Here is a 10899-nt window from a genome sequence, read left to right on the forward strand (position 1 = left end):
TCCAAAAGAGGACACGACTACAAATCAGTGGTTAAGTTGTATTTACAACACTGTTCCAGAACAGTTCAACCCAAATATTAAGATGTGTGCAGTACATTTTATGGAGGACTATTTCATGATCCTGCGAGAGTAGACAACAATGCCGGCTGTTCTGACTCACAGTCTGTAAGCACCTCGCTTTTTCAGACCGATGAGCTTTGTAAAAATCGACACGTTTCAGAAAGGCGGGGCATAGAGGAGAAACAATAATGTACAGTATGTGGAAAATAATGTGTTTTTTTTAACCTTAAACCGCATAAACACATTTCATTACACCAAATACACCAAATAATGTTCTTTTTAGCAACATCATATGACCCCTTTAATCAAACAACAATACTGACAAAAAATCATATCACACAAATGACCCTTTCTGTTAAAAGCAAACTTATTAAATATGATCAATAAAAGGTGTCCCTTCTTTATTTTAAACACTCATAATTGTTCTATGAATCTATGAATTGTTTGTTCTATGACTTTGGCTTCTTTTGAAACCATATGAATAGAAGATTTGATTTATTGTATGTGCATACTGTACTTGCCCAGACGATTTTTGCGTACTTTACGCGCAGCTCTTCCATGCACCTTAAATTTGTTTGCGTTAATTAGTTTGTCTACAAGGTGGCAACACTGCCCCAAGCCGTTGTTTCACAGCTGAAAAAAACATGATTTTATGAATGGGGTCGCTTATAACTTTTGGAGAGAAATTGCACAGACATTAGCCTGGGATGAAAATATTTAGTGCACGTGTTGACTGACCTTGTTCGCACACGCTATCAAATGGAGTATACCTTAAAAGGCTATGCGTTTGTACAGCTTCATGAAGAGATTTCTTTGAAGATGTGACTCCTGTAAATAAAACTGACATGCTGTGGCTGGTTTTGGCTTGTGCTTTGCTTAAGAACATGGTTCACCATTTTTTTTTTTACATTTCTTTGATCATCTAAGTGGTAGACTGTGGGATTTGGAAGCCAGTGACAAATTTTGTCCCACTATTAACACTACATCACTTGGCTGGAAATGCTCTGTGGACTAGTGAACATCGACATTTGAAGACGGGTAGAATGGCCTGCAGGATCATGTTACCAGGGATTAGAGTAGACGTCAGTAAATACATCTTGTTAGAATGGAACAGATCCATTATAAGAGATCGTAAGAAAATCCTTTAGAACATCCGTTGATGTCCATCATTCTTTTCAAATAGTCTGGGCCTAGTTGAAGGAGCATTCACTTGAGTTCAGAACCCTCTGGAGCAACATCTAGATATAGTTGAACAGTTGAAGTTGAGCTGTTGATTCACCACTAGAGAGTAAGACTGAGTTATGGAAAGCTATTGAAAATTCTTGATCCTTAATATAATATCTATAACATGTTTTGCGCATCATGTGGATGTCATGTGCCACCTAGCTGAACTGTCTTACTTCTCTTGCCTGTCTACTTATTCCACAGTTTTAATAGTTGTTTTGTTTAGTATAGCAATGGTATAGTAATATGTAAATTTTTCCTTGTCTGGGGAAAAAGTATTTTCTTATAATACATTATTGAACTATGTACGTTTTTCAGTTCCACCCCTAAATATCTTTTAAATGGTACGACCCTTTCTGTTGGTAATTTTCCACTCACCCATTGACATTCACTGTGGGGGGAGGGGAACGACTGTGCTAGTCTTGAGTCACAGGGTAACTGTGCTGTTGTGCTATGTATTTCCTGGTATGTTTTCACTTATATGCTGTCTGACAGTCGTAGACATTTGTTCACAGACGTCAGGTCTGAGTGTACTTGATTAAAATGCAATTACTGATGCAAGCTGTGCAGTGGCAAGTACAACGTGTTTAAAGGGGTCATATGATGCTGCTAAAAAGAACATTATTTTGTGTATTTGGTGTAATGAAATGTGTTTATGCGGTTTAAAGTTAAAAAAACACATTATTTTCCACATACTGTACATTATTGTTTCTCCTCTATGGTTTACTTCCTGATTACACAGTGGCACTGTGAACAACAAAGATTTCATGTCGCTAGCTATTAGTGCCACAAAAATCTTGTGTTACTGTTTCTATAAGAGTCAAACTGTACACACTATTTTGTGCGTTAAGCAATTACATAAATTTAGGATGTTTCACGATTCTTAATACTTTTATTGACTGTTAATAGTTTTAAAAAAGGTTTTAGTTTAAAGATTGAAAAGGGATGGAAGGAGAGCACATGAAACCGGCTGTGGTAGCACAGCATTACTTCCTGAATGCACAGCGGCACTGTGAACAACAATGACTTTAGGTCACTAGCTATTTGTGCCGTACAGATAGTGATAAGTCTATTATTAATTGTACATATTCTTAACAATACAACTATTTTGTGTTTTAGGTGATTTTACGATTCTTAATGCTGTTTTTGTAATGACTGGTTATTTTAAGAAATGTTAGGTTTAAAGGTTAATAGAAAAACATGGACTAACAACAATATCCCAACTAAGAAAAGAGATTAAATTTGACTGAGTAAAAATAAATTACAAGTTGTAATTTTTCAGTGAGTCTACCTTTTAAAAGGTATCAAGTTAACTAAAAAAAGGTGAATATTACATTGATTGCCTATACCGTAAGTCTCTGTAAACCAAATAGCTGTCTGTGTTCTTGGTCTCATATCAAAAAGGCATAATTTACTATTTTTATCTTAATATAGACTGATTGTATTATGATTGTGGTATATGATCAAGTGTGAATTTAGATCAGGGTGAATTTAGAGTGGCCACACATTAGTGCCACATAAATGAAAATTTTGGCACTATTTACTCAGGCTGAGTAAATGATGATGTTTCATCAATCAAAGTTTCCTTTTTGGGTGGACTATGTTATTTCTTTAATTCCACATGATAAAAAAAAAAATACACACAAGCATCATCATCTAAACATACTGCTCATAGTAATTGGCTCAACACCAAATATTGGCTTCAGTATGATGACCAGCCACTGGTATCTCCATATAAATCAATACCTTGATATAAACAGACAGTAGGTAGTCCGTGGAATATGCATGATAGATTTGCATGTCAGGTAACAGGAACATTTACTAAACTAATAGTATCTATCATGTAAAGGTTCCATGAAGATAAACGTATGAGCAAATGATCATGAGACATATCTCAGCATATTTTTCAGTTGTGTTTCTAAATGTAATATCCAATTATTCCAGAAGAAAAAAAATTACATCATAATTGAGCAGGAAAAATAACAATAATGAATTTACTTTGCTCACATGGATGGACACAAATATGAAATATGGGACAGAAAGCGTAACTTTTTTTATTTAAAGAGTGTCCTTTTCCCTCAATCTTGCATGCTTAACACCAGTTGCAAGAATGAGCATTTAATCTGATATGGCCTTTCTAACATATTGGCCATTATTGTGTTTACAAAAATCTGTAATCGATGCATAATTTAAGGGTGTACTCACACTAGGCACGGTTGCCTTGAACCGAGCCCGAGCGCAATTAATTAAATTAATTGAAAGTGTAGTGTAGTAGTAGTAACATTATATGTTTGCGGTCGTAATGATGACAGTAGCGCACACAAAATAGTATCTGTTCCGGCGCGGTTAGCGATCACACTACATGCGTATCGTGCCCGAGCCCAACCGAACCGTGCTCTGGCCCACCTCTTCCAACCGGGCCAGGGACGGCTAAACGAACTGCGCCCGAGCGCGGCACGGAGCGATCACACTAGTCAAATGAACCGGGCTTTGGGGGTCAAACGCGCAAGGGCACGGTTAAGATTGCCTAGTGTGAGTACACCCTAAGAGTGAAAATTTCAAGTGGAAAAAGTCTATCGCACTCACAAAAGTGGCATGATGAAACCGGGCAAAGATTACTGACAACATTACCAGCAGTCAAACACCGGCTTCCAAGAAACTTGGAATAGTGAGGGAATTTTGCTTGTTCATCTGTGCCTCTGCTTGCACATCTGTAAGTTTGTGTGCATTTGATGTAGTTTGTGTGAATCCGCTACACACACACACACACACACACAAATTGTAGCCCTTAACTGACAGCATGAATCCAGTACTGGACTCATAGGTAAGTGACAAATCTGTCAACTGCGCCATGTGTCATTTTGCGCCAGCAGTGGCAAAGGTGTTCCAAAGGCCCTGTCCCAAATGGAACACTTCATGTGCACTTGCAGTCTTACGGACTTACAATGGCCACCGTGTGCGCATGTCCGTTAAGTCCACGAGACCGTAGGGTGTCCCATTTGTCATTTTAGTGTTCAGAAGGGTGCTCGCGAGCGGCCCCTTTGCGGCCGTTATGCGCCCTCGATCCGCACTTCTGCCAAGCCTGCACTGGGGCGAGCTCCGCAGCAGACTTCTACCCGACAGTCAAAGCGGCATTACGTCACGAAAGTGCGGACTCCGAGGAAGACCGGGAGGGTTTAGGGTGCAATTTGGGACAGGGCCAAAACGGCTTTGCCAAACACTTTTACCACCCCTTTTGCCCTACTTCCTGTCATTTTTTGTGAAAACAGTCTTGCCCCAAACTTGTCATTTTTTTAGGTGACTATATATTTTTCGCATAGGACATTGTTCAACATGTTTGTGGCTGATGTTTAACATCTAGGCTATGCCTTTGTCTCTTGAGTCCAGTTTTCAATATGCACATTAATTTCTATGCTTCTATATTGGCACTAAAGTTTTTTATTTTGTTCATTGTTACTGGATTTGTTTTAATGACTAACATACTTGAATAGCGAGGCTTCTTTTCCTCTCGCATTATGTCCTCTCAGAACAAAGATCAGATTCCTGTTTCTTTGCCTACCTTCTGTATTCATGCTACATCCTAGCTTAAAAATGAACAACTAATCTACAAAAATAGGGCTAAATTGTCAGCTCTTCATTTCTCATTCTCATTTCTTCATTCATTCATTAAACCCAGGACTTGATTATATATTTTACGACAATGATCACCTGACTGTACATTACAAGAACACAAGCACTTTCCTCCTCAACAATAGCATTTTTCACTTAATGTTTTACGCAAACATAAGCACTTAACAGACACCGATATTACATACAAACTCTCTTCTTAGTCATATCATTGCTTGGCTATTAGTTGTCCATTCTGCTGGAACTACAGGAGGAGGTTTTTACCCTTCCCAATCAATAAAAACTGCAGACTGCTGTTTAATGCTGTTTCCTGCGCCTGGCTTCCTCTGCCGATACAAGTTAGATTGTCTCCCCCTCTCAGTCCTTATAATGGTATGATCCAAACTCTCCCAGTAATTTTCCGTTGTCTGCTCTGCTGAGTTACTTGGTAGCAAGAGGGTGGAGCTACACTGCAGTGTGACTGTGCTCTAGAACTAATTTCAGCTAGTTTGATATGTTGTGTAGTCCAGCTAAATTTTTTTTGGACAGTTTTCTAATTTAACGCTTTTTGAAAGCATGTCCACATTAAAGTTTATGCTATGAGAAAGATTTTTTTTTTAATTAGGCTAATTAAAAAAAAAAAAAATTATATATATTGTTGTGTGATTATATGCACAGTACTGTTTTTTCCCATTTTGAAGTATATAAGAGTCTTTGTTTATATAAATATTACTAGTAATACCCCTGCAAAATGAATGGTACAATCCTGCCCAGGCCCCTCCTCCAGCCTGCTCTGTTTAGTGCTAGACTTTTGATGTAAGGCTAGAGAAGGCTTATAAGTTTTTTCTCCAAGCAGAAGGTGGCCTCCATTTGAGGATAGCAGAGCAGTGTAAGGTTAGTTCTCTGTCTTCCTGTCCTTTTGTAAAATTTTGTGTCTGTATTATCATTAGAATCTTTCAGTGAATGTATGGTTTATTGTTTCCATAGAACGCACTAATTGTAATGTTCTGTGAGTGGCTTGTTTGTGATTTGTTAGCAGTAGCGGGAAAGTGCTTGCATTTTGAAAAGAACATGTATTCACCTAGGTGTAAGATTGATTGGTTTTTAATAGGGGTGGGACAATATATCGATATGGCGATATATCGTTGTCCTTCTCCATGCGATACGAGAATCGATATCTGGTGCCAAATATCGATATTTTACTACAACACAATACTACAATTTTTTACAATATATTACTACAATAAGGCGCTTTATATAGATTTCCCTGCTCCCAGCATCTAAAAAATATGTGGAAATCGCGGCCGCGCCATTTCCACCTTCTTTCCAAACAGTGGCGGCGGCGGGGAGTATGCACATTACTAAGCACTGACATATAAAACAAAATAGAAAAGGAAAAAGCGTTTTTTTAATATAATAATTAAACACTGCGTCGTCAGAGTTGGTATGTGGCTTTATCAGACACTTGCACTTAACATTTTATGAAAATCAAGCTCAAATGGAGTTAACAAGGTTTTTGACCAGCGAATGACGGAGATCTATGTTTTGTCTGTCATTACAACGGCCGCCGCATCTGAGGCAGCAAGTGCATCGCATTATACGCTTTCATCAACTTACAGGTTATAACATTTATTGTAGCTATATGGGCGCTTAGTTTTTCATGTCGTTTAATACACTTGGCCAAAATCTCATGATAGACGATAAAGCGCTATATGCACAGGATATTTAAAACGTAGCCTACAAAAGTAGCCTATTGGTTACAACTAGATGGCAAAAGCTATTCTCCGCTCTTCAAACACACACAAAACATTAGCCTTTATAGACAGTGTTTTAGTGAAGAAAACGCTGTACTTATTCAAACATAATTTATTATTCACCCTTACATTGCGAACAAGCCGAGATCTATCTCCAGGCTGCTCGGCGCTTTGCTCTGAATGGAAGCAGGGTGAAGTTAAGAGGTTTTGCTGACAGTTTGAGGATCCATAGCGTAAAAAAGTTTAGTGACAAGCTCTTTTGAATGCTTTTAATTGGTTAAATATTTGTAAAACCCTCAAACAGACATAATCAAGACCAATAGCAGTGATTTAAAATAATAATAACGAAATATAATAGAGAGTTTGGATTTTCCACGGCACACCTGACTGGGCTAGGGTATGGCGACTGCTATACTCTGCCATACGGAAACGCCGCCCGTTTCCAAGGCACTCTGAGTAACCATGAACCGCGTTCTCTATGAAGATGGGGAAGCACGAGGAACCGAAGGATAAACAGATCTCCAGCCACTGTATTAGCGCTACTGCTATATATATGTTTATGGAAGTTAGAACTAAAAAACTGCCCTGGAACAGCTATCGGCGTGGACCATAGTCACCGATCACGTTATTATTGCAGAGCGCTTATTCAGTCCATGAGTAGCCTAACCTCTCTGCTCGGATCGCAGGTGGATTTCCCTCATATGAGTGAGAGAGAGAGAGCGCTGCCGGCGTGTCCAGTTTTATGTCAACAAAACCGAATGCTCTCCCTCTCTCTCAGATATTACAAGTGCGCGTTATGCAGTGGGCACTGACCGGCAGAAACATAAATCTGCACCTATGGCATGGACGACAAAACAAAACCTGTCAGAGCCGTAATGCGGCGCAGAAGTGTGCAGTGTCCCTCAGTGTGTGCTCAGTCCTGATCTTGGAGAACTTGCTTCAAGAAATATTTAGGTCATTTATTTCCTATAAAGGATTGTCTTGAGGAATCACATTTTTGTTGATATTTTGACATAAGGGGTCATTTTACTATAAACATACAGAACTCAAAAGTTCCTTGCTGTCCAAATAGCATTTAGGTATTTCACACTGCAGTAATAACTCGTTTTGAAAAAGGTCACATTGTGATGTCAGGATGTGGGGTTCATTTGAATGTCCCCACCCCTGCAACATACCTAATTGTCTTGGTGAATTGATAAAGAAAGAGGGAGTGAATGAGGTACTCCATTACTGAAAGGGTTACCATTGTTTCTGTATTTTGATTATATAAAAAAAAAATGTATATGTCAGGTAAGGTACTCAAACAATTTGTTCCTGGTTATAGAAAAACTACATCTTTGCAGGCCCTTCCAAATGATCCAAACAATAGGAATAGGTGGCTGAAATTTTTTTGGTAACATTGTGCCTGATTGCGCGAATGTGGGATTTGTTTGTTCGGCACATTTTACTATTGGTTCAACTGTGCCGCAGGTAAGTAAACAATTTAATTCTAATGTTTTAATTTGTTAGTGTCTGTTTGAAGAGCAAGGCGCAATGTAATGCAAAGCATCCATTACGTGTAATACTCATTACTCTGGAGACAGATTTATAAACTCTTTGCGTTTCGTGTTAAGAGTGTTAAGCCAGGTGCACACTGTATGACATTGGTTATTGATTTTGATCTTAGAATTTTGTGAATCCTAAAATGATTCATCTGATCCTAGGCCAAAATCGGCAGTCTTTGATCGCTAGTTTGACATGTTCGCCAACCGCTAGGCCTGTCACGATAACAACTTTTTGTTGTGCGATAAATTGCCCCAGAAATAATTGCGATAAGTGATATAACAGCTGATTAATGACCATGGCGATCAAATTTTATTTCTGATGAACTTATGTCAGTGTCCGAGGTTTTTAGGCATAGTGCTGCAGTGAGGCTTCTCCTACAATGACTGTGAAATCAAGAATACATTAGGAGCAAAAATCCGTATGACGCAATTAGTGCATCAACAACAAACCACCTCTTGCTCCACACCTGTTCCATTTTTTCTTTTCAAGACAAAGCCATGATCAAAATTAACATTAGAGATTGTTTTTGCTTGCTAGCCACCATTTCAGTTCCGCATGTGAACGTGACTAATTTTCACCAAACCTGTCATGGACTGATGACGTAAAACTCTGTTTTTAGTGGGTCTTAAATGTTGTACAGCCTGACATTATTGACAACTGAGATTCCACTGTGTGACATGGCTTATAGCTGCGATCATTTTCATACAGTCTGTTCGTAAAGGACTACTATAAATCGCAGAGTGTGCACCCAGCTTTAGTCTGGATTTTTCACTGTTGGATTTTTTAGATGGTATATAAATTTGATTTTCAACAAATTATGCCTAATATCTTTTGCAGACTCTGTGCCTATTTAGTTCTGTATCAAGTTTTGAAAATTTGCAGATTTGAAAAGTTTCATACTTTTGGAAGAGCAACATCCTTTGGGGGTTTTCTGGTAAATAATATCACCACTTTAATAATCTGATACTGCATGACTTGAATGAATCTTTTAAAGATGCAGTGCTCAGTTGTCTACAGATATTACTCAGCTGTCACTCATTAAGCACAAGGTGTAGATTCAAGCAAGAAATAGTTAACTTAAAATGAGTTGCTGTATGTAACAAAACAGATGTCATTTCCCACCATGTTTATAAATGGTATTTTTTCCCCCTAACCTTATTAAAGATCTTTCACATCAAATTCTTTCTTTGTTTCAATTAATTCAGTTAGAATAATAAGAAACTGTAGAATTGTTACCATTCAAATGAAATTAGTATTAACAAACTCTATCTTTCCACTGCTGAGGAAACAGAAGCTGGATCTGAAGTGGCATTAGATGCATTTATTTAGACTGTTTGATGAATCTGGGGTGCCATAAATGCAAGTGGCATTGGATGCATTTACACAGACAGTCTGATGAAGCTGAGGTGCCATAAATGCATTTACACTGCAAAATTTCAAATGCATAAATAATTTTATAAGATTAATGCTTTACATATTTTTTAAAACGTACAAATAAATGTTGAAAAAATTAAATGATACTTTTAAATATGGCTAAACCACCAGTCTGTGGTGGCAAATGTCTGTTTTAATGAGTGAGTCATTTATTCATTAATTCAAACGGCTGATTCATTCAGAAACGAGGCAAGTGACTGTCCTTATGAACGGGCCACTGAATCATTGACTCACTCGGTTCGTTCTTAAACTATATAGCACTGCTGGCAATAAAAGGACCGGCTCGGAATCGGCAAGACGTGAGACTGACCGGCCAGTCACCGATCCGGGCCGGTCATGCGAAAAATCGTCAGATTCCGATCACTGGCCGGTCAATCAGTGCATCTCTAAAAAAAACTTCTGTACACTTCTTACATGGATTATTATACGTCTACTTCAAATTTATTTTGAGAGAAGTATGTAATGTCTGTTTCATTCATACTGGACGCCAGAGGGCGCCCTCGCGCAGAAACTCCACAAATGCATCACAGAATTAATAGAACTTATTACATTCCAGGAAATCCTTAATATGCACAAAGGCATCCAGCTATCGCTGTAACTGAATAAAAAGAAGATAAAAACGTTTTGAATGATGAAACAAAGACAATAAATAGTCGACTTCGATAATATATAGTTTATATGCGTTCTTCAAGCCATCTCGAGTATTTTCTTAATAATTAAGTATATTTGTAATTCATTGATAATCGACATAGCCTTTATTACAGTACAGAAATAATTTTAAGGCACATCAGAAGTTATTTCAAACATTCAACTGAAGTTGTGGAATAAAAACATGTTATAACGTTCTCTTTTGTTGGACAACTAGTTTAGAAACACTTCTCATTGCAAATCGATGTTTTGGCATGTGCTGCTTTTTCAAACACAGGTTATAAGCGAGGAGGCGTTTCCTCATCTCAGCGCATAGACTCATGAGCACCCACACAGAGCCAATTTGGAGAGAAATAAAACGTACATAAGTTATTTAAATGCAAACCCGGGAAAAAAAGCGCGTATTGAACCGTGGATGTCATACTGAACGGTTCAATATTATATTGAGAATTGTGGCATCCTGAATGAATATGTAGGGCTGCACGATTAATCGAATGCGATTGTCATGCGCATTTTGATAGTAATGCCGGTTCTGTAATCAGCAGGAAATCATCATCACGTGCTTTCAGATGGAGCAGAATTTACTACACATAGCCGTAGTTCATTCACAAGTTACGCAAAAAAAATC

At 38.1% G+C, this 10899-nt stretch overlaps 1 protein-coding gene across 2 annotated transcripts in view; it reads left to right on the forward strand.

The window, feature by feature from the left end:
- Positions 1-10899, forward strand: part of LOC107718656 (activating transcription factor 7-interacting protein 1-like) — a 48131-nt gene that overhangs the window by 2835 nt on the left and 34397 nt on the right. The window contains exon 1 of one of the 2 annotated variants that reach the window (XM_016525899.1): positions 5706-5784. The exons of the other annotated variant lie outside the window; for it this stretch is intronic. The gene's annotated coding sequence lies outside the window, so the exon portion shown is untranslated. Of the gene's footprint in view, positions 1-5705; positions 5785-10899 lie in introns of those variants that run through there. 2 annotated transcript variants of the gene reach the window in all.

The sequence above is a fragment of the Sinocyclocheilus rhinocerous genome, unplaced genomic scaffold (genome assembly GCF_001515625.1).
Source record: "Sinocyclocheilus rhinocerous isolate Xijiao unplaced genomic scaffold, SAMN03320098_v1.1 scaffold1334, whole genome shotgun sequence".
NCBI lineage: Eukaryota > Metazoa > Chordata > Actinopteri > Cypriniformes > Cyprinidae > Sinocyclocheilus > Sinocyclocheilus rhinocerous.